The 27026-nt window shown below is 38.9% G+C and overlaps 1 protein-coding gene across 4 annotated transcripts in view; it reads right to left on the bottom strand.

The window, feature by feature from the left end:
- LOC144317184 (uncharacterized) overlaps positions 1 to 27026 on the bottom strand; it is a 265145-nt gene that overhangs the window by 16965 nt on the left and 221154 nt on the right. The gene's annotated exons all lie outside the window — the stretch shown is intronic.

Raw genomic sequence — 27026 nt, forward strand, 5'->3', positions numbered from 1 at the left:
ATATTCTCCTACACACACACTCACTGTGAAATGTGAAGTTTTAAAGATGGAGGAAGTTAACAAATTCTGTGAACAATACCAATACGTGTTTGTGGCTAGTCTCTGAGTTACGTGGTACATCTCTATCAGTTTATGTAACAATTCATTACCACTGACTAGTTCTAGTAGAAGGCAGCAGTCAAACCTGCTCTCGACCCTGTCCACTTTTGTTTTTTGAGTTCCAGTCTATGTTCTTCTGTTGGCTTCCCTCAGCTTGATGCTGTTGATGCAATGAAATTTTGACATGCCCTGTTTTTCTAGGGCATTAGAGATCTATAAGATTTCCTAAGTATCCTTGTGTATATGTATCTGTGGGTATGCGGGTGGGCTGAATGATTCTTAAATGTTTATTTGGCTTTTGTTGTATCTACTAGTGGTTTATTTTGTACTGTGTAATTATAAAGGACATCATAGCCATGTGGTCTAAGCGTCTTGTACAGGATCTTTTTCCAACCTCATAATGTGTGCTCACACTGGAGCATTGCAAACCATTATTATTTTTATTCTGTTTGGACAGCAGTTTTTGGAATTGGAATGAAAAAGTCTCCTTTCATGTCATAAGTACCACATTGGTATTGAAAGGCAGACTAACTTTTGAGAAAACAATTTAGTATTGTATAGTCTTAGTCAAGAACATATTGGTCTGTCTGTCATCATTTGAGGCTGCATGGCTTAGCATAGAGAAGAAAGTAAATGCAGCCCACATTTTTAAAAAGCTGGACCACAAAATGTCTCTCAACTCTGGGCACATTGCATTCTGAGGTGTGATCTGGTAGATTGAGCATGAAGACAATAAGTCAATTGATTCCCTGAGTTCTATTCCCAATCCTCTGCTGATATCATGTGAGGAATATGATGGCATATAATGGGAGAATAGGTATTTCTTTTACACTAGGTTGCTGCCACTTAGCAGCATCACTGCTAAAGAAAAGAGCCTGTAGTGAGAGCTCAGCATTGGATGAAGGCTGTACCTTCATATCATAACACCAGGGCTAGTAGACCAGCCCCTGAATCAGCACTCTTTGTAGCAAGGAGGTTCCTTCCAGCAGATAAGAAAGTGTGCACCTCCACCTCTGACACCTTGATACAACTGAGCTTAGTGCACAATGTTCAAAAGGAAATGATAGAAAAAACATTTTTTTCTGCCTGCCTGATTTTTCAGAAAACTATAGTATGAAAAGGAAATTATCAAACCCGGAGTACTTTCAAAAAATTAACTTCAATTTACAATAGTTTTAGGTTTGAATAAAAATTACCAACACTAGTTCTTACAGACTCACCCAGTTCCTCTTACGAACATCTTATTCTGGTATAATTGTCTTACCTAAGTAATGACACTGATACATTATTAAGTAAACATTTTTCAGATCACACTGGTTTTTCCCTAATTAAAAAAAATATATTTTATTAGAGAGAGGGAGGGAGGAGAGAGAATCTGAAGCAGACTCCGTACTGAGTAAAGACCTCAACACTGGGCTCAATTCCATGAATGCGAGATCAAGACTTGAGCTGAAACCAGGAGTCCAACGCTTAACCCAGTGAACCACCCAGTTGCACCTTTCCCTAATATTTTTGTATTTCAAGATCCCATCCAGGATACCACATTACATCTAATAGTCTTGTCTCCTTATCTTTTACTGGTCTGTAACAACTTCTTAAATCTTCCATATTTCAGTTTCCTTGACAGTTTTGAGGAGTACTTGTCAAAAATTTTATAGAATACCCCTCAATTTGGGTTTATATATGTTTTATGTATACACACACACACACACACATATTTAATGATTGCACTGGCATTACAAATTTGTTTTGTTTTTGTTTTGTAGGAAGACCACAGAAATAAAATGCTATTCTCATCATATTAATGGTATATGCTGTCAACATGAAAAATTTAGGTTTGTATCCCTCAAAAGCATGAGTAAGTGAGCAGTATGCTACTGGTAATAATTTATTTTATAAGTTACCACACTAAACATAAGCTAAGAATCCTTTTTATATGTTTCTGATATTAATGTTGGAAAAAGTATAAATGCAGATCGGTTAAAAATAACACCTAGAATTTAGAAACTTCACACAGATCCAGTATGTAGTCCAAAATTTTTGTTTTTAATGTTTATTGGAATATTAATGAATCATTGTCCTTTGCCCCCAAGGATTTAGCTTCAGAATTTTATCTTCATACTTCATCATCATAGTGGTGCCCAATTCTTCTATTCCATTTAATTCCTAGAGTTTGGACTTTGAATAATAAAAGGACTGAAAGTAAATTTGTTTGCATTTCATGAGCTAATCAACCTAGATTGTTATGTTAACCCAGATAACAATAGGAGATATGAAGAATGACCAGCCATCATAACTAAAATCTATGATAATAGGAGAAATAAGTAAAATTTTAAAAGGTGGAATATTAAAAAGCTAAATGTAAAGGATTTTTAAAAAAAACATTGATAAATTGAATGGTACTAGTCAGAAGACTTAAAAGGAGTGGGTATGTTACCATTATAAAGCTAAGTTTAGACATACAAGCTAGATCCATAGGTAAATAACATAGATATATAAAGATGTAGGGGCAGATGGTCACTCCCAGATAATACCTTAATAGCTAAACTATGGAAGGATTATAAGGAAGCAAGTTACTAGTGAAGCAAGACACATGGGCATGTTATTGCACACATACAATCCATATTGTCAGATATCAGTGCAAGTGAAAATCTAATAGGAACTCTTATAACAACAACACTTCTGGGAGAGAACTATATTGATTGGAGTCCATATAGAAAACAGTTTTGTTGATAAACATGTTCTCAAACAGAGGCATATACCTCTGATAAAAGATAATGCAACAGTGCGGGTACATGTAATCATGTCCCTATTGAGATAAACAGGAATATCTTATTATTATACTTATTATACTAAGAATATACTTATTCTAACAAGTATCTTACTTGTTAGACTACTCAGGAAGCCAGGGAAAATTGTTGATGACCAGAGTGCAGTAAATCTGAGAGAGAAAGATCAGAAACCAGAAAGCACAGTGAGAAAGTCATTAGTACTGAAAATAAGGAAACAAGAGACCATTGAATAAACTGAACCTGGAAAAAGAGCTAGACTATACATCTTGATACACAACTCAGGAGAAAGAAAAAAGTCATACTTTGAGAAATGAAGACGGCCTAAAAATGCCAAACTGCCACATTGCCAGAGATTGTGCTGTACTAACCACTGACAGCTAAACTAAATTGCTAAAAAAAACTCGTAGGACCTAAAATGATAATGCTGATAAATATAAAATTTATTACAGGAAAAAAGGTGAAATATAGCAACATTATTAAAGTAAGGATTTGCATCACAGCCAAAGGCTGCTTCATACTGGGGTTGGGAAAAGGGCCAGGCATGATCTCCCATTTTTGTCTATCACATGAATATAATTCACTGTCAGAAAGAACCACTGTGCACAGAATCACTCAGAAAACCAAAATGGATTTACTGTTGGAGTTTCTTACACCCTTTCAAATATGTGAGCATATTCTTACTATGTAACCAGCCCCTAACAACAGAGGACTCTGAAGGTCTCAGAGAAAACATGTAAATCATTAATCACACTGTTACTAATAAACACTGCTGATAAGCTGTTAAAACCTGCCCCCAAGCATCCTGGACTGCTGGTTTCAAAGAAACTATTAATATATTTCATTCCTTAACCAACAGATAATGATGTGCGCATATGTTAGCTCAGTATTCCCGGTCTGCAGAATTTAACCCTTACAGCAAAGTCTACCACCCTGATCTTGGGTCAAAATATTTTATAACAACAAAATTCACTCTTAGTTTGATAGCAATCATGTAAATGTCTTTCAACAGCATATATTCAAACAATCAAAATGCTGACACATATTTCAAAGAGTTGTAATAATGAGTAAGGAATTGTGTCATTTAAACTATCTTAGAATGCAGCACAAATTGTTTCTTAAATTTTTGCCCTTTGTTTTTGCCTGCCTGATCTATAGCTATATGCACTTTATGTATACATCTAATTAAGAACCCAATCAGTCTGTCATCACTTAAGTCTAAATCTTTAGGCCAGTTCTAGTTCATAGACATAATATTCTGTGAAATGGAAACCATAAGAGACAGCCATATTAGTATTATCCTACATAGTCATTGAGTTCTGATCTGTTCATTGATTAGGAGGACATAAAGTAATCCTAGAAGTATGTTTATTATGTTGGCTATTGTACCGCTCCCTCATTTCTTTGAAAGTGGAGGAATTTTGGCAGTCTTTTGCTCCAAGGGACATCTGAGTCTAAGCTAAAAGAGCATATTATTCACTTGTCTGAGCTTCTCAAAAGGCACCAAAGTTATCTTGGATTTCCCCCCATTTATAACACCCGAATGTTGGCTCCTTTCCACTCAGTAACAATCTCACATTGCCCTCATTTACCATTAATTTTAAAATAAACCTTTCTCCTTGAAGTCAGTGATAGTAATGGTAACAAGATGAGATGACCAGGGCTTATTTGGGGGGCCATTCCTAGTCATACAGAACTGGATTGGATAAATACAGAGAAATACAGCTATTCAACTCTCTAGGCAACAAAACATTTGCATAGTCAAACCCGACCATGTGAAAGATAATGAGAAGACCGTCCATCCCATCAGTATCTTAAAGTTCTCACCATTTCAAGTTAACCTATAGTTTCTGGTTTTGAAATATTTCTTGGACCTTGATTTTAGCCCCATTAAGGCCTTCCAGATATGGCATTAAAAATAAAAAAATTGTAAAGCTGAGTTTTATGTAAATTTAGTTTTCATCTCCTTTGTTACGCACTGAATGTTTATGTCCTCCATCCAGAATCCATATTTTGAAGGTTTAACCCCCTTTTATGATGGTATTGAGGTCTGGAGCATTAGGAGGTAATTATGTTTAGATGAGTTCATGAGTATGGAACCCACATAAAGAGTCAATGTCCTTGTAAGGTGAGGAAACCAGAGCTCTCCTTGTCTGATTCGTGTGAAGATACTGCATGAAAGGAAGCTATCTGTAAACCAGCATGAGGACCTTTACCAGAACTCCCACCATGCTGCCAATCTGATCTCAGACTTCCAGGCTCCAGGACTGTGAGAAAGAGATATTTGTTATTTAAGCCACCACATCTGTGTTATTTTGTTATAACAGTATGAAGATATCACATTTTATCTATCTAAAACATAGTGATTTATCTAATGAAGACTCACTGTTAGACTCCTTATGTTAAGTGGCAAAACATAATACTGTAAGTTTGTAGATTAGTGCTTCTATCCTTTGTCATCCTCCACTTATTGAAGCAGGTATTTTAATTGCTAATTCCAGTTTTTTATTAAATGGTTACTTTGAGGTTAACAGAGAATATGGTGTTTATTTCTCCACTGTTAGACTGCACAGGCAGTCAAGTGAGTACCTTCACCTGAAGAAATGAAACTAGGAGGATAAAGTGATAGAATATGTCCTGTACCAATCCTTTGATAATATTAGAATCATTAGCTTCAGTCATTGGGCACTTGAAGACAAACCCAAAAGTGTAACAAGTCAATATCCATTTTATTACTTCCAGAGCCAGTAATATTTGATGCTATTTGTGATAGTGTCGATGAAGACTGTTTAATAAGATATCCAGATACCAAAATTCAAGATATATGTTATATAGTCAAATATTGCCAGGAATGAAAAGAAGGACAAAATGGTGACCTATAATGAAGACAAAAATGATCACCATAGAAGACTCAGAGAAAAAAACAGATGATGGAATTAGTAGACAAGAAAATTTTAGAAAGCTAGTATAGGATTTCCTGTTTCAATTCCAACATGGAAAGAGATTAGAAGTTGTTACTTCTGTCTATACAATGATAAAAGCTGAAAGAAATAAAAATCAAAGATTTTTTTTTCTGAACCCATCAGAGAACTGAGATCACAGGTCAAACCATCATACTAAAAACATAGAGGGACAGGCACTTCCAGAAATATACAGCTGAGATCTGCTTACCTGAGGTAGATGCCATAGGAGCCATAGCTGGTAGGAATACTTAAATGGTAATTTTAATTAATTACTGCAGTCTGAATATGCACTGCTTTGAGAGGGAGAAATTTCTGGGTCCTGACATCAGTTTTAGTTTTACATTTTAATAAGCTTTACTCACAGGAACCCCCTCAGGTTCTTGTGGAAATCTGAGAAATATTCCTCATGGCTCTGGAGGAGGGGAGTAAGTGGAATCATTATAAAATATACCTAAAGCCTTCCCCAAAGAAAGTCATAGTCATACAAAAGATTTTTGGGAGCCTTATCCTGGCTGAGGGAAGGAAATTATTTCCATTCTAGTCCACTTCAGCCTTGTCATATTACCTAAAGAGGAAAAAAACAATCAATAGAGGTTGAGGCTTTAATTAAATAGATTTAGAATTCACCAAGGGGAAAAAGTGAAGTTGGGGGGAGAGCTGTACCATTGGATAAGGGTCAGAAACACTTGTAAAGGTCACAGTTCTGAGAAATAGTCCCAATAAAGGAGTGAGATTTAATTGGAATGTTTGGAGCATTCCCTTTCTCATATACCAGATGAGTATACCAACATAATATAATATATATATTACATATATATATATTATATATATATTATAACATCATATAACAACTGGATTACAACTGAAAGAGCTGCAAAACAGACTCTGATGAGGAGTAATTAGGGAAACTCAGTATCAAGAGGAGACACATGTATAACAGGAATTTGAAGCATTTGGTGCCTATTGTTAGAGCAAATTTTAAGCACAGCCCAACTCCTAGTTATAAATTCTTACACTGAATGTTCATTTATTTCAATTTCTGTTACCCAGTACAATATGTCTATTTTTAAATAAAAAAATAATAGTAGGGGCGGGGCAAGATGGCAGAGGAGTAGGGTCTCCAAGTCATCTGTCCCCACCAACTTACCTAGATAACTTTCAAATCTTCCTGAAAACCTACGAATTCGACCTGAGATTTAAAGAGAGAACAGTTGGAATGCTACAGAGAGAAGGGTTTTTGCTTCTAACGAGGTAGGAAGGTGGAAAAAAAAACTAAAAAGAATCAAATGGGGGAGGGGCCCCCGAGAGGAACCGGGCTAAGACTGGGCAGCAAAAGCCTCCTGGGAAGGAAAGCCCAGTCCGGGAGAAGCAGGAACTTGAAAAATCCGCACTGGATTCTTCCTGGATGGAAAGGCACTTAGCAGGGAACTTGGGCAGAATCACAGGAGGGGCAGTGGAACCTCCAGGTTCTCAGAGGCTAATAGAGGAAGCCGCCCTGGGGAGACCGCGCCACATACCGTGGGCCAATCTCAGCAAAGGGCTGGAGTGCGGGCGGTGGGGCCTCAGGGAGAAGCCGGTGGGTCAGACGGGGTGCGGGCAGAGGGCTCTGCGCCCTGCTGCCTTCGGGAGACGCAGCCCCGGGACCACAATTCCAGCAGCACAGGCTCTGGATCCCAGGGAAGCCCAGCGGACACAGCCCAGGATCCTGTTAATCCCCCCTAGGACAGGTGGAGGCGGGGAGGGCACAGGACAGCAAGGACTCTTCTGCTGCTGGGCACCCCCAAGCTGTGCAGATAAGCACCCCCAGACAGCCCTGGAACACCTATGCCAGTGCAGACTGGAATTCTGCGGTAGTTACTACGGGAGCTGACTCTAGAGCTGGAGACCTGCCCTGCCCGCCAGTGTTGTTCCTCCCTGTGTCACCCTGTACCTGGGACAGAGCAGGGCCTCCAGGAACTGGGGCCTCACAGGATAAACAGTTCCCACTGAGCCTGGCACCCAGTGGAGGGGTGGAGCAGCTATCCATAGGTGCACGCACTTGAGAATAGCACAGCAGACCACTCCTACAGAAGACAAGCTGGAAGAACAGGGAAGAGCCAGCTCTTGACCCAGCAGTGCTGGAAAGCTCCAGGGGAAGTCAACAGATTTACAGTACCAGAGGGTATGCCTCCTTTTTTCTCTTTTCTTTCCTTTTTCCAGTACAACTCGTTTTTATATCAGACTGTAAATTTCCAATTTTTTTCTCTTTTCCCACCTTAACTACAATATTTTACCACCTCTTCATTTTTAAGATTCTTCCTTTTTCACTTTCATATTTCTACAATTACAGGTCCTAGATATATTTTTCACTCCTAGATTCCCTTCACTGTACTCAACTTCATTTGGGGGAGGTAAACAAGATATGTTTTGTTTTGTTTTCTACTTTTTGTTTTCTGTGCCTCATTTTGTTCTACAATGGCAGAAGTTAATACCTTCTAAAACATGACCAGTATGCACCCAGAACCAAGTGGTATACTGTGCTGGTTCATTCTTTGAGATTCCTCATTCCCATTCTGCCCCCGTCTTTTATCTCACTTATTTTTTGGTGGTCAGTGTTGGGGCCCTATATTTATATATATATATATATATATATATATATATATATATATATATATATATATACACACATACGTATACATACATATATGTATGTATATGTATACATATATAAATATAAATAAATTTGGGACTGAACATCTTCTAATATACAGAACTTAATATACTCAGAAACAAGAGGATCACCCTCTAGAACCACATTCCTCTCAAGTGCACATGGAACTTTCTCCAGAATAGACCACATACTTGGTCACAAATCAGGTCTCAACTGATACCAAAAGATTGGGATTATCCCTGCATATTTTCAGACCGTAATGCTTTGAAACTAGAACTCAATCACAAGAAGAAATTTGGAAGAAACTAAACACGTGGAGGTTAAAGAGCATCCTGCTAAAAGATCAAAGGGTCAATGAGGAAATTAGAGAAGAATTAAAAAGATTCATGGAAACTAATGAAAATGAAGATACAACTGTTCAAAATCTTTGGGATACAGCAAAAGCAGTCCTGAGAGGGAAATACATCGCAATACAAGCATCCCTCAAAAACTGGAAAAAAACTCAAGCTAACCTCAGAACTAAAGAAACTGGAGAAAGAACAGCAAATAAAACCTACACCCAACAGAAGAAGAGAGATGATAAGGATTTGAGTAGAACTCAATGAAATGGAGACCAGAAGAAATGTAGAATAGATCAACAAAACCAGGAGTTGGTTCTTTGAAAGAATTAGTAAGATAGATAAACCATTAGCCAGCCTTATTAAAAATAAAAAAGACTAAATTAATAAAATCACAAATGAAAAAAAGAGAAAAAAAAAGAAAAAAAGAGAGATCACAACCAATACCAAGGAAATAAAAACAATTTTAAAAACATGAGCATCTATCCGCCAATAAATTAGGCAATCTAGAAGAAATGGATGCATATCTGAAAACCACAAACTACCAAAAGTGGAACAGGAAGAAATAAAAAAACCTGAACAGGCCAATAACCAGGGAGGAAATTGAAGCAGTCATCAAAATCCTCCCAAGACAGAAAAGTGCAGGGCCAGATGGCTTCCCAGGGGAATTCTATCAAACGTTTAAAGAAGAAACAATACCTATTCTATTCTAACTGTTCTGAAAGATAGAAAGGGACGGATTACTTCCAAACTTGTTCTATGAAGCCAGCATCCCCTTATTTCCAAAATCAGACAAAGACCCCGCCAAAAAGGAGAATTATAGACCAATATCCCTGTGAACATAGATGCAAAATTCTCAACAAGATACCAGCCAATAGGATCCAACAGTACATTAGGTAGATTATTCACCATGACCAAGTGGGATTTATCCCCAAGATGGAAAGCTGGTTGAACACTCAGCAATCAACATGGCAGTACTAATCAACAAGGAAAAAATAAGAACCATATGAGCCTCTCAATAGATGCAGAGAAAGCATTTGACAAAATACAGCATCCATTCCTGATCAAATTTTTTCAGAGTGTAGGTATAGAGGGAATATTCCTCAGCATCTTAAAAGCCATCTATGAAAAGTCCACAGGTAATACCATTCTCAATGGGGAAACACTGGGAGCCTTTCCCCTAAGATCAGGAACAAGACAGGGATGTTCACTCTCACCACTGCTATTCAACATGGTACTGGAAGTCTTAGCCTCAGCAATCAGACAACAAAAAGAAGTAAAAGTCATTCAAATTGACAAAGAAGAAATCAAACTCTCCCTCTTTGCAGATGACATGATACTGTACTTAGAAAACCCAAAAGACTCCACCCCAAGATTGGTAGAACTCCCACAGCAATTCGGCAGTGTGGCAGGATACAAAATCAATGCCTAGAAGTCAGTGGCATTTCTATACAGTAACAATGAGTCTGAAGAAAAAGATATTAAAGAGTCCATCCCATTTACAATTGCACCCAAAAGCATAAGATACCTAGGAATAAACCTAACCAAAGAGGTAAAGGATCTATACCTTAAAAACTACAGAATATTTCTGAAAGAAATTGAGGAAGACACAAAGAGATGTAAAAACATTCCATGCTTGTGGATTGGAAGAACTAATATGGTGAAAATATGTATGCTATCCATGGTAATTTACACTTTCAATGCAATCCCTATTAAAATACCATGGAATTTCTTCAGAGAGTTGGAACAAATAATCTTAAGATTTGTGTGGAATCAGAAAAGACTCCGAATAGCCAGGGGAATATTGAAAAAGAAAACCAGAGCTGGGGGCATCAGAATGCCAGATTTCAAGTTGTACTACAAAGCTGTGATCATCAAGACAGTGTGGTACTGGCACAAAAACAGACCCATAGATCAATGGAACAGAATAGAGAACCCATAAATGGACCTTTAACTTTATGGTCAACTAATATTCGACAAAGCAGAAAAGACTATCCACTGGAAAAAGATCAGTCTCTTCAATACATGGTCCTGAGAATATTGGACAGCCTTGTGCAGAAGCATGAAACTAGACCATTCTCTTATATCATACCCAAAGATAAACTCAAAATGGATGAAAGATCTAAATGTGAGACAAGAATCCATCATAATCCTAGAGGAGAACACAGGCAACACCCTTTTTTAACTTGGCCACAGCAACCTGCAATATACATCTATGAAGGCAAGGGAAACAAAAGCAAAAATGAATTATTGGGACTTAATCAAGATGAAAAGCCTATGCACAGCAAAAGAAACAGTCAACAAAACTAAAAGACAACCTACAGAAATGGAGATGTTTGCAAATGACAGATCTGATGAAGGGCTAGTATCCAAATTCTATAGAGCTTTTTAAACTCAACACCCAAGAAACAAACAATCCAATCATCAAATGAACAGAGGACTGGAACAGGAATTTCACCAAAGAAGACATACACATGGCCTATTGGCTTATTAGCACATGAGAAAATGCTCCGCATCACTTGCCATCAGGGAAATACAAATCAAAACAACAAGAGATACCACCTCACACCAGTGAGAATGGTGAAAATTACCAAGACAGGAAATAACAGATGTTGGAGAGGATGTGGAGAAAGGGGAACTCTCTAGCACTGTTGGTGGGAATGTGAACTGGTACAGCCACTCTGGAAAACTGTGTGGAGGTTCCTCAAAGAGTTAAAAAAATAGAGCTACCTATGACCCAGCAATTGCACTACTGGGGATTTACCCCAAAGACACAGATGCAGTGAAATGGCAGACCCTGCACCCCAATGTTCATGGCAGCAATGTCTACAATAGCCAAACTGTGGAAGGAGCCTAGGTATCCATCGAAAGATGAATGGATAAAGAATATGTGATATATATTTACAATGGAATATTACTCAGCTATTAGAAACAACAAATACCCCCATTTGCTTCAACGTGGACAGTACTGGAGGGTATTATGCTGAGTGAAGTAAGTGAATCAGAGAAGGACAAACGTTATATGGTTTCATTCATTCAGGGAATATAAAAAAATAGTGAAAGGGATTCTAGGGGAAAGGACAGAAAATGAGTGGGATAAATCAGAGAGGTGACAGAAGATGAGAGACTCTGAACTCTGGCAATGAACAAGGGGTTGGAAGGGGAAGTGGGCTGGGGGATGGAGTGACTGGGTGTTGGACACTGAGAGGGGCACATGATGGGATGAGCACTGGGTGTTACACTATATGTTGGCAAATCAAACTCCAATAAAAAAATATACAAACAAAAACCAACATCATCATCAACAACAACAAACTTGCCAGTTCAGGCCAGAGACCAAACACTGCCCAAGGCAGGCAAGGAGAGCCTCTATAGATTGGCTTTAAGGATAGAGCAGCCAAAACACAACAGCAGAGCACATGCAACACACACAGGAGACAGTTCCTGAAACACCAAGCCCTGACACTACATGATCTCTTTTCCATAAGACCATTACTTTCAGAAGCAAGACACAAAACTGGCTTTTGTAACACAAAGAAGGCAGAGACGTAGACTAAATGCCAAGACAGGAATTTATCTCAAATGAAATACCATAATAAGGTTTTGCCAGAGATCTTAGTGAAACAAATATAAGTAACACCTGATGGAGAATTTAAAGCAACAATCATAAAGAGTCTCATTTGTTTGGGACAAGAATAGAAGGCATCAATGAAACCCTTACTACAGAGATAAGAATTTTAAAAAATCAGATGGAGAGTAAAGTAAATGAGACTAGAAACATGTTTGATACAATGAAAAGCAGGCTGGAAGAGGCAGAGGAAAAAATTAATGACTTGGAGAAAAAGTAATGCCAAGTAAGGAAGCTGGAAAAAAGAAAGAAGAATCATACAACATGAGAATAGGCTTAGAGAACTCAGTGGCTCCATCAAATGTAATTAACATTTGTTTTATAGGAATCCCGGAAGAAGAAGAGAGATAAAAGGGGGCAGAAAATTTATCTGAAGAAGTAATAATAATAATAATAATAATAATAATAATAATAATAATAGCTGAAAATTTCCCTAATCAAAGAAGGAAACAAATATCTAGATCCAGGAGGTACAGAGAACTCACATCAAAATGAACAAAAGCAGGCCAACACCAAGACATCTTGTAATTAAATTTGCAAAATATATTGGTAAAGAAAAATCATAAAAGAAGTAAGATAAAAGAAGTTCTTAACTTAGGGAAAACCCATAAGGCTAGGAGAGTTCTCAAAATTTAACAAGTCAGAAGAGAGTGGCATGATATATTCAAAGTACTCAATGGGAAAGCCTGCAGCCAAAAACACACTATATGCTAGGCTATTTTACAGAACAGAAAAGATTAAGAGTTTCCTAAACAAACAAACAAAAAAAAGTAAAAGAGTTCATGACCACTAAACCAATCCTGTAAGAAATAATACAGGGAACTCTTTGAGTTGAAAGAAGAGACCGAAAGTGACAAAGAAAAGAAAGGATCAGAGAAAATCTCAGAAATAATGGCAAGTAATAACATGGCACTAAATATACACAATAATTACTTTGAATGAAAATGAACTAAATACTAGAGTTAAAAGACATAGAGTGTCAGAATGGATAAAAAACAAGACCTATCTATATGCTGCCTGCCAGGGACTCATTAGATCTTAAGACATCTACAGATTGAAAATGCAGAGATGGAGAAACATTTATCACTCAACTGAATGTCAAAAGAAAGCCAGAGTAGAACTACTTACATCAGAAAAGCTAGACTTTACAACTAAGACTGGGGGAGGGGAAGATGGCGGAAGAGTAGGGGTCATCAATTCACCTGGTCTCACAAACTTACCTAGATAAGTTCAAAAACATGGAATCAGGGAGGGCACAATTCAGCGAGAACTCTCCTGCCACTGGGTGACCCCAAGCTGTGCAGATCAGTGCACCCATGTTGCCCTGGGAGCATCTAGACCAGTGTGGACTGGGAGACTGCTTTAGTTACTAGCGGAAAGCTGACTCCAGAGCTGGAAATCTGGCTGCCGCCATTGTTGTTTTTCCTCCTTGTTTCACCTTGTGCCTGAGAGGCAGGGCTGCCAGGGAACAAAGACCTCATGGGGTAAACAGCTCCCACTGAGCCCAGCACCTAGCAGGGGGCGGGGCAGCTCTGCCCAGGCACACACACACTTGAAAATCAGCACAGCAGGCCCCACCCCCAGATGAACTGCTGGAAAAACAGGGAAAGAGCAAGTTCTTCACCAAGCAGTGCTGGAAATCTCCAGGACCCAGGGAAAATCGAGGGAAAATAGGATATAAATATAAACAGTCCTTTTTTTTTTAACCCTTTGTTTCCTTTTTCCATTACACCTCGTTTTTATATCAGACTAAAAGTTCCAATTTTTTTCTCTTTTCCCACCTTAACTACAATATTATACAAGCTCTTCATTTTTAAGTTTCTTCCAGTTTAACTTTCATATTTCTACACTTACATTCTTAGATACATTTTTCACTTCTGGATTCCCTTCAACATATTCAATTTAATTTTGGGAGACATATGAGATTTAGGGTTTGTTTGTTTGTTTGTTTTTTCTCCCTCATTTTGTTTTACAATGGTGGAAGTTAGTACCTTCTAAAACACAACCAACATACACCCAAAACCAAGTGAAACACCGTGCTGGTTCATTCTGTGAAATTATATTCTCCCTTCCTTCCCATTCTTACCCCCTCTTTTATCTTGTTTATGTTTTTGTGGTCAATGTTGGGGATTTCTGAAGTATTGTTGGTTTATATAAATTTGGGATTGAGCATCTTCTAACATAAAGAACAAAGTACACTCAGAACCAAGAGGATCAGCCTCTAGGACCCCTCAGGTAGACTACACTCTCTCTTTACCACCATTTCCTCACCATGACCATCTCTCCTTTTTTTCTTCTCTTTTTCCTCTTTTCTTTACTTTTTAAATTCTTTTTTCTTCTTTGTTTTTGGCTTTATATTTTTACTACTTTGTTTTAGAATTTTGATTTTCACCTTAGTGGTCCTTTTGTTTTATTTTGTTCTATTTTGTTGATCTTCTTTTTCTTTTGTTTTCTGGTCTCTGACCTCTTCAAAATAATCTAGGGTGGATTTTACTTAGGTCATGGTTAATATTTTACTTAGGTTGTGGTTAGCCTGCTCATACAGCCACTCTGCACTGAACAAAATGACTAGAAGGAAGAACTCACCACAAAAGAAAGAACCAGGGATCCCTGGGTGGCGCAGCGGTTTGGCACCTGCCTTTGGCCCAGGGCGCGATCCTGGAGACCCGGGATCGAATCCCACATCGGGCTCCCAGTGCATGGAGCCTGCTTCTCCCTCTGCCTGTGTCTCTGCCTCTCTCTCTCTCTCTCTCTCTCTCTCTCTGTGACTATCATAAATAAATAAAAATTACAAAAAAAGAAAGAACCAGAAACAGTACTCTCTGCCACAGAGTTACAGAATATGGATTTCAATACGATGTCAGAAAGTCAATTCAGAAGCACAATTATAAAGCCACTGATGGCTCTCATAAAAAGCATAAAGGACTCTAGAGACTTTGTTACTGCAGAATGGAGACCTAATCAGGTCAAAATTAAAAATCAATTAAATAATATGCAATCCCAACTGGATGCTCTAATTGCTAGGGTTAATGAGGTTGTGAAAGAGTGAGCAACATAGAAGACAAGTTGATGGTAAGGAAGGAGGCTGAGGAAAAAAGAGGAGGAATCAAGAGACCATGAGGAAAGGCTTAGGGAAATAAATGATAGCTTGAGAAGGAAGAATTTATGTATAATTGGGATTCCATAAGAGGCTGAGAGGGAGAGAGGACCACAAAATATATTTGAACAAATCATAGCTGAGAACATCCCAAATCTGGGGAAGGAAACAGGCATACAGATCCAGGAGATAGAGAGGCCCCCTCCAAAATCAATAAAAACCTCAACATTTAATAGTGAAACTTGCAAATTCCAAAGATAAAGAGAAAACTCTAAAAGCAGTGAGAGACAAGAGATTCATAATTTATGGGGAGAAATATCAGATTAACAGCCTACCTCTCCATAGAGACCTGGCAGGCCATAATGGGTTGGCATGGTATATACAGGGTACTAAATGAGAAGAACATGCAGCCAAGAATATGTTATCCAGCAAGGCTATCATTCAGAATAGAAGGAGAGATAAAGAGCTTCCAAGATAGGCAGAAACTGAAAGACTATGTGACCACCAAACTAGCTCTGCAAGAAATATTAAGGGGGACCCTGTAAAAGAAAGAGGGAGCACAGAGAAACAATTACACAAAAACAGGGACTGTATAGGTAATGATGACACTAAATTCATATCTTTCAGTAGTTACTCTGAACGTGAATGGGCTAAATGATTCCATCAAAAGACACAGGGTATCGGACTGGATAAAAAAGGAAGACCCATCTATTTGCTGTCTACAAAAGACTCATTTTAGACCTAAATGAGGTCTAAATGAAATGAAAATGAGGGGGTGGAGAATCATTTACCATTCAAATGGACCTCAAAAGAAAGCAGAGAGTACTGTTTCTGATTCTTTCTTTTGTGGTGAATTCTTCCATCTAGTCATTTTGTCCATGCAGAGTGGCTGTATGAGCAGGTTGAGTAAAAAATATCAACCACAACCTAAATAAAATCCACCCTAGGTGATTCTGAAGAGGTCAGAGACTATAAAATGAAAAAAGATCAGAACAAAATGAAACAAAAGGGCCAGTAAAGTGAAAAAAATTTTAAACAAAAAGTAGTAAAAATAAAAGGCCAAAAACCACAAATAAGAAGAAAACAGAAAAAGAGGGGAAAAAAGTAAAGAAAAGAGGAAATAAGAAAAAAGGGGAGGGTTGGATGATGGTGGTGAAGAAGTGGTAGTGGAGAGAGAATGTAGTCTACCTGAGTGGTCCTAGAGGCTGATCCTTTTGGTTGTGAGTGTATTTTGTTCTTTATGTTAGAAGATGCTCAATCCCAAATTTATATAAATCAGCAATACTTGTAGAAAGCCCCAACATTGACCACCAAAATATAAACAAGATAAAAGGGGGACAGAATGGGAAGGAAGAGAGAATATAATCTCACAGAATGAACCAGCACAGTGTTCCACTTGATTCTGTGTGCATGCTGGTCATGTTTTAGAAGGTACTAACTTCCACAATTGTAGAAAAAAAATGAGGCATAAAAAAACAAAAGACACAGAATAAAATCCCATATCTCATACATCTGCCAAAATTAAATTGAATACGTTGAAGGGAATCCAGAAGTGAAAAATATATCTAAGAAAGCAAGTGTAGAAATACGAAAGTCAAAAAGGAAAAAACTTAAAAATGAAGAGCTGGTAAAATATTGTAGTTATGGTGAGAAAAGAGAAAAAATGGGAAACTATTTAGTCTGGTATAAAAATCAATTGTAATGGAAAAGGGGGAAAAAGGTGGGGGACCCTCTAGTTCTATTATCCTATTTTCCCTCAATTTTCCCTGGGTCCTGGAGCTTTCCAGAGCTGTTTGGTCCAAAACTTGTTCTTCCCTTGTTCTTACAGCAGTTTGTTTGGGGGAAGGGCCTGCTGTGCTGATTCTCAGGTGTGTGTGACTGGACGGAGCTGCCCCACCCCTGCTGGTTGGGGAAAATGCCCTGTCCCTGCCAGCTGCTGAGCTCAGTGGGAGCTGTTTACCCCGTGAGGCCTGTGTTCCCTGGCAGCCTGTCTCTCCCAGGCACAGGGTGAAACAGGAGGAAAAACAATAATGGCAGTGGCCAGATTTCCAGCTCTGGAGTCAGCTCTCTGCTAGTAACTAATGCAGTCTCCTAGTCCAGACTGGCCTAGTGCTCCCGGGGTGGCACGGGTGTACAGATCTGCATAGCTTGGGGGCACCCAGTGGCAGAAGAGTTCTTGCTGTCCTGTGCCCTCCCCGCTTCTGCCTGCCCCAGGGGGAAGGCAGGATTGCAGGCTTTGCTTGGGTACCTTGGGTATCCAGGGTCCTGTGCTGCTGGACCTGTGCTCCCGGGGCTGCCTCTCCTGCAGAGAATAGGGCTCAGCCACCTCTCTCTGGAGCCAGGCCACCTACCGACTGGCTTGTCCCAAATGCACCGGAGGGCTTCAGTTCTCCAGCCCTATACCGATATTGCCCTGTGGTTTGTGGTGAGCTTTCCCCTGGGCGCCCCTACTCTTCTTGTGATTCCAGGAATCTTGAGGCTTCACTTCCCCTCCTGGGATTTTGCCTGATTTCCATGCTAAGCTATTTTCCATCCGGGAAAACTCCGACATGGATTTTTAAGGATCCTGCTTCTCCAGTGCTGGGCTTTCCAGTCCTGGAGGCTTTCCCTGCTCCACTTTAGCCCTGCTAGTTGCAGTGCCCCCTCCCACTTCATTCTTTTCAATATATTTTTTTCCACCTTCCTACCTTGTTAGAAGGAAAACTTTTCCCTCTGTAGCATTCCAGCTCTTCTCTCTTTAAATCTCAGGCCAAATTGTAGGTGTTCAGGATGTTAGGATGTTTTGAAAATCATCTAGGTAAATTTCTGGGACCAGGTGAGTTGAAGACCCCTACTCTTCCACCATCTTGCCTATTAAGATTTTCACTTCAATGAATACTGGAATTTCTATTCAAGATTTCTATTTTTAATCTCTAAATAGCTTGATTCACCTTCTCACTCTCACCACTTCACAGAATCCAATTGAAAAGGCAGTAATTAAATACACCAGGAAACAGTTATATAAACACTAGGGATGGAGTGGCTTGAATAGCATTCAGGATATTTACAAGCAGTTTTGAAAGAAAAACGGTAGACTAATTCATTTTGGTTTAAAAACCACAGCTCAGAACCCCTCAGGAAATTGCTGTGATGTCAAGTTACAAACATTTCATGCCTTTACTTTATTGACATTTACCTTAATCCTGGTAAGCATATCTGAGTACCACAATGTGTTAATAATCAAGGAATGTGTCAAATAATGATGTCTCTACTGCAGTAAATTGTATGGCAATGTAGACACTGTGCATTGGGTCAGCCATTTTCTATGCCTAGTATTATGACCCAAAGTGACTAATTTTGGGGCCAGAATTAATTTCAACTTGTTATTTTTACATCTTCCTTCAGTGTGACAAGCACTGATAGCTAAAGATGCTGTCTTCAACACAGATTGTTGATAATTGCTATCAGATACATCAATACCTAAAATGGCTCTCTAAAGTTGCTCTGCCTGCCATTTAAGACTCTTAATATACTAGTTTGTGAGCATGATCAATGGTTCTGCACTCCAGGCATATTGACCTGATATTTAATTTTGTCAAATATTTTTGCAATATCCTCTCTGCTTATTAGTCCTGTCACTACATCTAGTCCTATTACTTGATCAGTGAGAGTATGTTATTGTCTTTCCCAGAACTCTTTTACATTATCACAAAGAGTATCTTCCGCTGGATTTTCCTCATATATAAAAATAAAGTTTTTAAAAAAATTTGCTTATATGTGGAATTCAAGAAACAAAGCAAATGAACATGGAGGGCGGGGGGAAGAGGAAAACCAAGAAACTGGCTGAACTACAGAGAACAAAGTGATGGTTATAAAAGGGGAGGTAAGTGGCAGGGGATAGAGTAAATAGATGAGATGGGGATTAAGGAGTGCCCTTGTGATGAACACTGGGTGTTGTATCACTGAGTGTACTGAATCACTAAATTCTGCACCTGAAACTAGTATTACACTGTATGTTAACAAACTGGAGTTTCAATTAAAAATATTTTAAACACAAAAAATCCCCAAATTAAAAGTTGGCAAATAAAACTACTATCTTCAGAATGTTTCCTTTATTTCAAAAATAATTTAAAGTTATAAATTTCTATAAAAATGCAAATCATTGCATTGATGTTCTCCTGGGGGAGAACACTCATTTTATATGAAGCTATTGTCAAAATGATATACTATCAACATCATTCTTTTATGCCTAGAAAATGTTTACATTTCAGGAACACTTTTTCATGTTTCCTCAGATATTTCCATGAAGAAATTTGAAAAGAATAAAATTTGTCTGTAGTTGTGTCCAATCCACCTATGAAGAATATAGAATTATTCCCATTACTTGGCCATTCCAGTGGTAAACCTGTAAGACTGAAAAAAGCACAAAAATGTAATAGTGCTCCTTACCAATGATGACTTCAGGAGTCAAACCCTGATATTTACAACCTGAAAATGCTCTGTATTAATCCATGTGACCATATTAGGTCACTGTAATATTAAGCTTTATTGATGGCTGCTACATGTACAACTGTAGGTTGGTTTTCCTTACAAAATTTGCACAATATACAACCTGCTTTGCCTACATTGCAGCTTCCTGCACCAACTTAAAGAGATCTGGGGCTGAGCATTCTCCAACAGGAGGCTGCCCTGTACTACTGTTGAGGACTATTTACTCTTGCAGCCCTGTGGCCGTGACAGGTTTGGTGATTGCTCCATTCTCTCTCTTTTCTATTTTTTTTAAAAGGCTTTCTTTATTTTTTTATTTATGATAGTCGCAGAGAGAGACAGAGAGGGGCAGAGACACAGGCAGAGACACAGGCAGAGGGAGGAGCAGGCTCCATGCACCGGGAGCCCGACGTGGGATTCGATCCCGGGTCTGCAGGATCGCGCCCTGGGCCAAAGGCTAAACCGCTGCGCCACCCAGGGATCCCCTCTCTTTTCTATTTTAACTGAAGCTGATCTTTCTGTATTATCTGACACAACCATAGTAATTGATTTAAGGTTCCTTTGAAAATCTGTGTGGTCTCTGCAACAGAGTGAGGGAAAATAATTCACAAACTGGACTGTAATGCAGAAGCAGGCTGATGGAGTTCCTGAATTTCAGAGTTTGATGAAACATCTCTTTCAGATTGTATTTGTGGCCTCACTATCTCTTGATAAAAAGTTCCCACAAGCAATCCAGGACCCATGGTTATCGTAGATTCTGGATGTGTTCATTGAAAAAGACCTGTGTTGTATGTAAGTGATGAATCCCTGAATCCTACTTCAGAAACCAATATTGCACTATATGTTAACTAAGAAAATTTATAAATAAATAAACAAAACAAACAAATAAAATTTGAATCTGGATCCATCAGTGTACTCCATCATTTGCATTACTCTTGCCATAAGAAGATGGTGTTTTGAGCGCACATCTACAATTATGTGTATTCATTTATTTGATTTTTTTTTGTGTGAGTATTCATTTATTTGTAAGTTGAATGGATACAGTACCTTTCTATAATTTTGTTATAAATATTACACAAATATAGGCACTTTAAAAGGAAGATATAAAATAAGTAACAAAATGAAGTTTTCGTATTTTCTTTCCATATTCCAGCTTTGTCTTGTTCATTCACCATGATCTGAATACTACTTTGGGGCCACTATGATCAGTGGAACTTCCCTACATATGAGGCAAGCTTGTGATGGCAGGGAACAAAGGAGGGAAGGTATCTCTCAGAAGTGGATTTGGTATAATTTTGACATTTAAGTGCTTCCTTTCCTCAGAATCCAGAACTCAAGTTTCACAGCTCTGTTCCTGACTCCTCAGCTTTGATTTGTGAAGGCTACAGGCACTGTCCTACAATCTTATTGTTGCAGCCTTTTATATATGGAATGGAGGAATTACAGAAACCCCTGAGCCTTTCAAGGTCATTTGAGCCTAATTAGTAGTAGAATCAGACAACATCTTTTCAGCCACATTGCAGTCTTCACTTGTGGGAGATAGCTCTAAATAAATTCTGACCTGCTCCAAGGCAGGCGAGCTCCTATTTTGGCTTGTCCCATGAGTACTATGACTTGGCCTGAACCAAGAGTGATGATTTAGAACATGTACTGGCTTATCCATGTGCCCTGTTCTTCTGAGACTTGTGAAGAGCCATTCTCTAACCCTCGGTGTGCGAAGGGGACTGGAATGGTGGGAAAAGTCACTCTTGGGTCTAATATTACAGGAAGACTTAGAGAGGCATCTTGTACTTTGGAGCCATTAATCCTTGAATGGAATCTGGTGATGACATATCACGGTCTGTTTAGTTCTCTAACCATTTGGAGCAGGAATTGACCCCTGGTGAGTGGTTTCCAATAAAATGCATCCAAGTGAGATCGACTTCTCATTCTAAAGTGGCTCTTATCCTGATGTGGAGGAGCATATTTTGTCCTTAGGAAAAACATTTAGAATACTCACTCATCTAATAACAAAAATAGCTCTGGTTTTTATCAAATCCTTCTACCATGCTATGAATTGAATACCTATGATTTGGTTCAGTGGGTTAGAAATCTATAATTTACACAATACATGACAATCCTAATACTGATATTCAAATTTTATCTTGCAGAAGTGGCAATATTTAAATTTTTTTATTTTTATTTATGATAGTCACAGAGAGAGAGAGAGAGAGAGAGAGAGGCAGAGACATAGGCAGAGGGAGAAGCAAGCTCCATGCACTGGGAGCCCGACGTGGGATTCGATCCCGGGTCTCCAGGATCTCACCCTGGGCCAAAGGCAGGCGCTAAACCGCTGCCCCACCCAGGGATCCCAGAAGTGGCAATATTTAATGTTGAATCTATGAAAGTATTTTAATAAGCCAGTTTACTTTAAGCTGGATGCCTACTTTAATAGCAGAACCAAATTTTATAGATGAGGGTTTTTGTTTTTTTTTCCATTAAGAGAGAGAGGGGTTAATTCTGAAATCATTTTACAGGATATCACCTACACAAAAGCAACCTTATAAGAGAGAAAACTTCAATATAAAATATTTCCAAGAAGTACATTGAAATCACAGTCATGAAGTTTATATATATACTATTTAAGAAAGTACAGTGAAATTGAATAAAGCAGATGACAGATTATAGATAATAACCTTTCTTTTCCTTTCCCCTTTTCCTCCTCTCCTTCCTTACTATCTTCCTTCTTTCCTCTCATTCTTTCTCTCTTCCCTCCTCTACCCTCTCCCTGTCTTCTCTCCCCTCCTTCTCTTATCACTGATATTCCTTTTTTTTTTTTTTTTTTGCTCGGGACACATTTTATTTAAGAAAAGGGTATTACAAATCACATAAGAATATTTTTTAAAAATAGTTTTGCTTTTTATTTTTATTTTTTTAATAATCAATTTATTTTTTATTGGTGTTCAATTTGCCAACATTCAGAATAACACGCAGTGCTCATCCTGATATTCCTAAAGCCATGATAATCATTTTGGTTATATGAGATTCCTCAGTCTTTATTTAAGCCATTAGCAAATTTCCAAGAGAAAGGTTATCAAAGTGCTGTTGTGTGGTATTATTTAACCTGGTTTATGGCAACTCTGTAAATTCCTACTCCACTAACATGGAGTTTTGCACAATTAATAATTTGTTCTATTTCAAAGAATGAGATTTATGTTCTTCTTAGTTTAGCTGACGTTTTAACCTATAAGTATCTGTCTATCCAAATTTTGATCTTACTTTTACATTTTATTAGGTTGGGAGAAGAAGGGCACAGAGAGGTTATGTTACACAGCTAGGAAGTGGTAGAATTGATATCTGAACCCAGGCTGTTCAACTCTCAAGTTCTTACTCAAATGAAATGTTCACTATTAAGGGATCCCTGGGTGGCTCAGTGGTTTGGCGTCTGCCTTTGGCCCAGGGCTGATCCTGGAGTCCCAGGATCAAGTCCCACGTCGGGCTCCCGGCATGGAGCATCGGGCTCCCGGCATGGAGCCTGCCTCTCCCTCTCTCTATGTCTATCATAAATAAATAAAATCTTTAAAAATAAATGTTCACTATTAAGACAGCATGTCTCTGCCCACCCCCAAGTGCTTTCACTTTTCATTCCCCTACATTAAAAACGAGGAGGAAAGAAGAAGACATGATAGAGCACATGCTCAAGTCAGAGACCCTGCAGGACCCCTTTTCCTGGAGGGTCCGACAGGGCCTAAAGAGTCTATGGCCAAGGCAGGTCCACATGGGGGCAGGAACAAAGTAGGGGCACCCAGAGAGGCAGAGCCTCTTCAAATGCCTATGGAACATTTTAAGAATTAATGGAGGATGTCTCAGCATAGCTTCTGGCACAACATCCACTCAATGGATTATTGCTATTATTACTATTATTAGTACTATTATTAGCTAGCGCCTTTCTTATTATGAAACAGGGGATTTATGCCTTTTTTTGAACTTTACTTTTTTGCCATACTTACTTAAAAAAATCTGCCACCAACTGGGCCACAGTCAGCCCTGCCAGTGAGAGGGGACTGCTGAAACTAGAAACCTAACTCTTTTCTCTTGAGCATATATCTCTGAGGAGTCTTAATTCCAATCTAGAGGATTCACTGATGAGCCCTTGAATGACTCCCCTGGAACTAGCTAGGGTAGGAGGTGAGGGTGATTATGCAAGAATCAAATGCAGATAAGGGGTGAGGGAAACGTGTCATTCATTTTTTTAAAAAAAGATTTATTTATTTATTTATTCATGAGAGACAGAGAGAGAAAGAGAGAGAGAGACAGAGAGAGAGGCAGGCTCCATGGAGGGAGCCCAACACAGGATTCGATCCCGGGACCTCAGGATCATGCCCTGGGCGGAAGGCAGGTGCCAAACCGCTGAGCCACCCAGGGATCCCCTTGTCATTCATTAACAGGTGGAAAATTAGAAGTCTCTCATCTGATGTTTTACTTCAAACTGCCTGGTTTAAAAACTTGCATTGCAAGGGACTGATGCAAGTCTGACCATGGCCTGGGCCTGTGTTTTAAGTATCCAACATTTGACCTTCCCTAGACCTTTGTTCCCAACACCATGTATCTAGGCTGAATTCCAATCCTTCCATTTCATGTGATACTAGTTCCAGTTTCGCTGTCAAGTATGTGGGTTAAAATTTGTACCTGGGACTTGTTTTTATCAGGTGTCGTAAGGCACACAGACATGGAAATGACTGTTATGAAGGAAGAGGTTGATACAGATCTCTAGAATTAGGAGGCATGGCACATTATGGCACTCAGAACCACATGAGGAAGACCAGAGTCATTCATAGGTAGAGAGGCACAAGAGGGGAGAGCATGGCCTGGAGCCTTTACTGGTGTTTTTTTAGTGAAGAAACAGGTGAAGCAAGGTAAGTGTTCAGAGTAAATTGAAGATTGGTTCATTTGAATAATTTTGGCAGGCTGAAGACTATAAGGGTGTTCCCTATTTGTTGGGTACCTGGCCCTGGGGTGATTTAGGGCAGGGGAAATATTGGCTTGGGGTGTGATAGTTTTTTTTTAGAGGAGCCAGGTGGGGATATGGGTTCTGTACTAGTTGATTTGTCTATCAAAGGTGCCTTAGAAGGGAGTAATTTGCTTTCTATAGGAATTAGCTAACCCTGGGAGGTAGAACCTCCCCAGGATCAAGGCCCCAAAGGTCAGAGCATCAGGAATACAAAAATAAGAAAAAAAAATAGTTACTACAGTATGGATAACAGCTAGTAGACCCTCCTTGATAACATCTCTATATTCTTTGTTGCTTCCAATGTCATGCCAGCTGATCTCAGAGCATAGAGTTTTGGCCCTGCACTCCTACTGCCTGTGGCCTGGGGACAGCTGCTCATGTGGCTCAACCTGGCCACTGGGGTTTCTAGATAAATGGTTACTTGGGCAGAGTAAAACTCTGGGACCATCTTGTCTTCTCATAAGGGCCCTATATCTTTATTTCCTATTCTTCCAGCCTTCTCTTGATGGCTATATCTTTCCAACCTGAGACCCCCTGAGGGGTCTTCCATTCTTAGCCACTAAGCCCTGTTAAGTGTATCAGCAAGAGGTAGCTGGGATGGCAGAGAAGTCTAGGGGTTCTTGTTAAGGCCCCTGCTTTTGTCTGGGCTTGTGACCTTGGGGAACTTTCATATGCATACATCTGTATGTTGTTCTTTTCTAAAGAGAAGGTCATAACTTTCCTCAAATTCTCAAAGAGCTTCATGACTCTAAAAGTTTACCGATAATGGTAACAATAATAATAGCACCTAACATCTTTTGAATATTTACTGTATTCCAAGCATTATTTTAAATTCTAAGTGTTAACTATTCTAATCCTCACATGATCTTCTGATAAGATCAGAGAGGCTAGATAACTTGTTTGCAGTTCACAGATGGTGAGGAATCAGCAGCTACAGGCCCCCAGCCAAATCTGGCCCACTGCCTTTTTTTTTTCTCTTTGTTTTCTTTATTCCTATTTTTTTTTTATTGGAGTTCAATTTGCCAACATATAGCATAAAACCCCCACTGCCGATTTTTAATTATTTATTTTTATTGGGGTTAAATATGCTTAAGATAAAATTCGCCACTTTAAAGTGTACCATTCAGTGGCTTTGGCACATTCACAGTTCTGTGCAACCATGCTCACTTTATAGTTCCAGAACATTTTCATCACCTCTAAAGGAAATCCCTGTCCATTAAGTAGTCAGTCCTATTCTCCCAATCCCAGTCCCTGGTAATACCCTTTCTGTCCTTGGATTTATCTACAGTAGTCCCTCCTTATCTGTGGTTATACTTTCCATAGTTCTTATCACCCATGGTCAACTGTGCTCCAGAAGAAGATGATCCTCGTTTTGAAGTATTGTCCAGGGTCAATAGCAGTCTAAAAATCTATTATAATGTGTATGGCATTTACCTTACTTTTCCCATCACGTAGGCATTCTATCATTTCACATCATCACAAGGAGAAGAGGGAGTACAGTACAATAAGATATTTTGAGAGACAAAAACCACATTCATATACTTTTTATTATAATATATTGTTATAATTGTTCTATTTTATTATTAGTTATGACTGTTAATCTCTTTCTTTGCCTAATTTTTAAATTAAACTTTATTACAGGTATAAATGTATAAGAAAAAAACATAATATGTAAAGGACTCGGTACTGTCTTCAGTTTCAGGCATCCATTAGGGTCTTGGTACCTATCTTGCATGGATAAGAGGGGAATACTGGGGATCCCTGGGTGGCGCAGCAGTTTAGCGCCTGCCTTTGGCCCAGGGTGCAATCCTGGAGACCCTGGATCAAGTCCCACGTCGGGCTCTCGGTGCATGGAGCCTGCTTCTCCTTCTGCCTATGTCTCTGCCTCTCTCTCTCTCTCTGTGACTATCATAAATAAATAAAAATTAAAAAAAAAAAGAGGGGAATACTGTATTCTGAATAGTTAAATAAATGGAATCAAATGTGACCTTTTGTGTTTGGTTTC

This window comes from Canis aureus, chromosome 1, assembly GCF_053574225.1.
Source record: "Canis aureus isolate CA01 chromosome 1, VMU_Caureus_v.1.0, whole genome shotgun sequence".
In the NCBI taxonomy this organism is placed as follows: domain Eukaryota; kingdom Metazoa; phylum Chordata; class Mammalia; order Carnivora; family Canidae; genus Canis; species Canis aureus.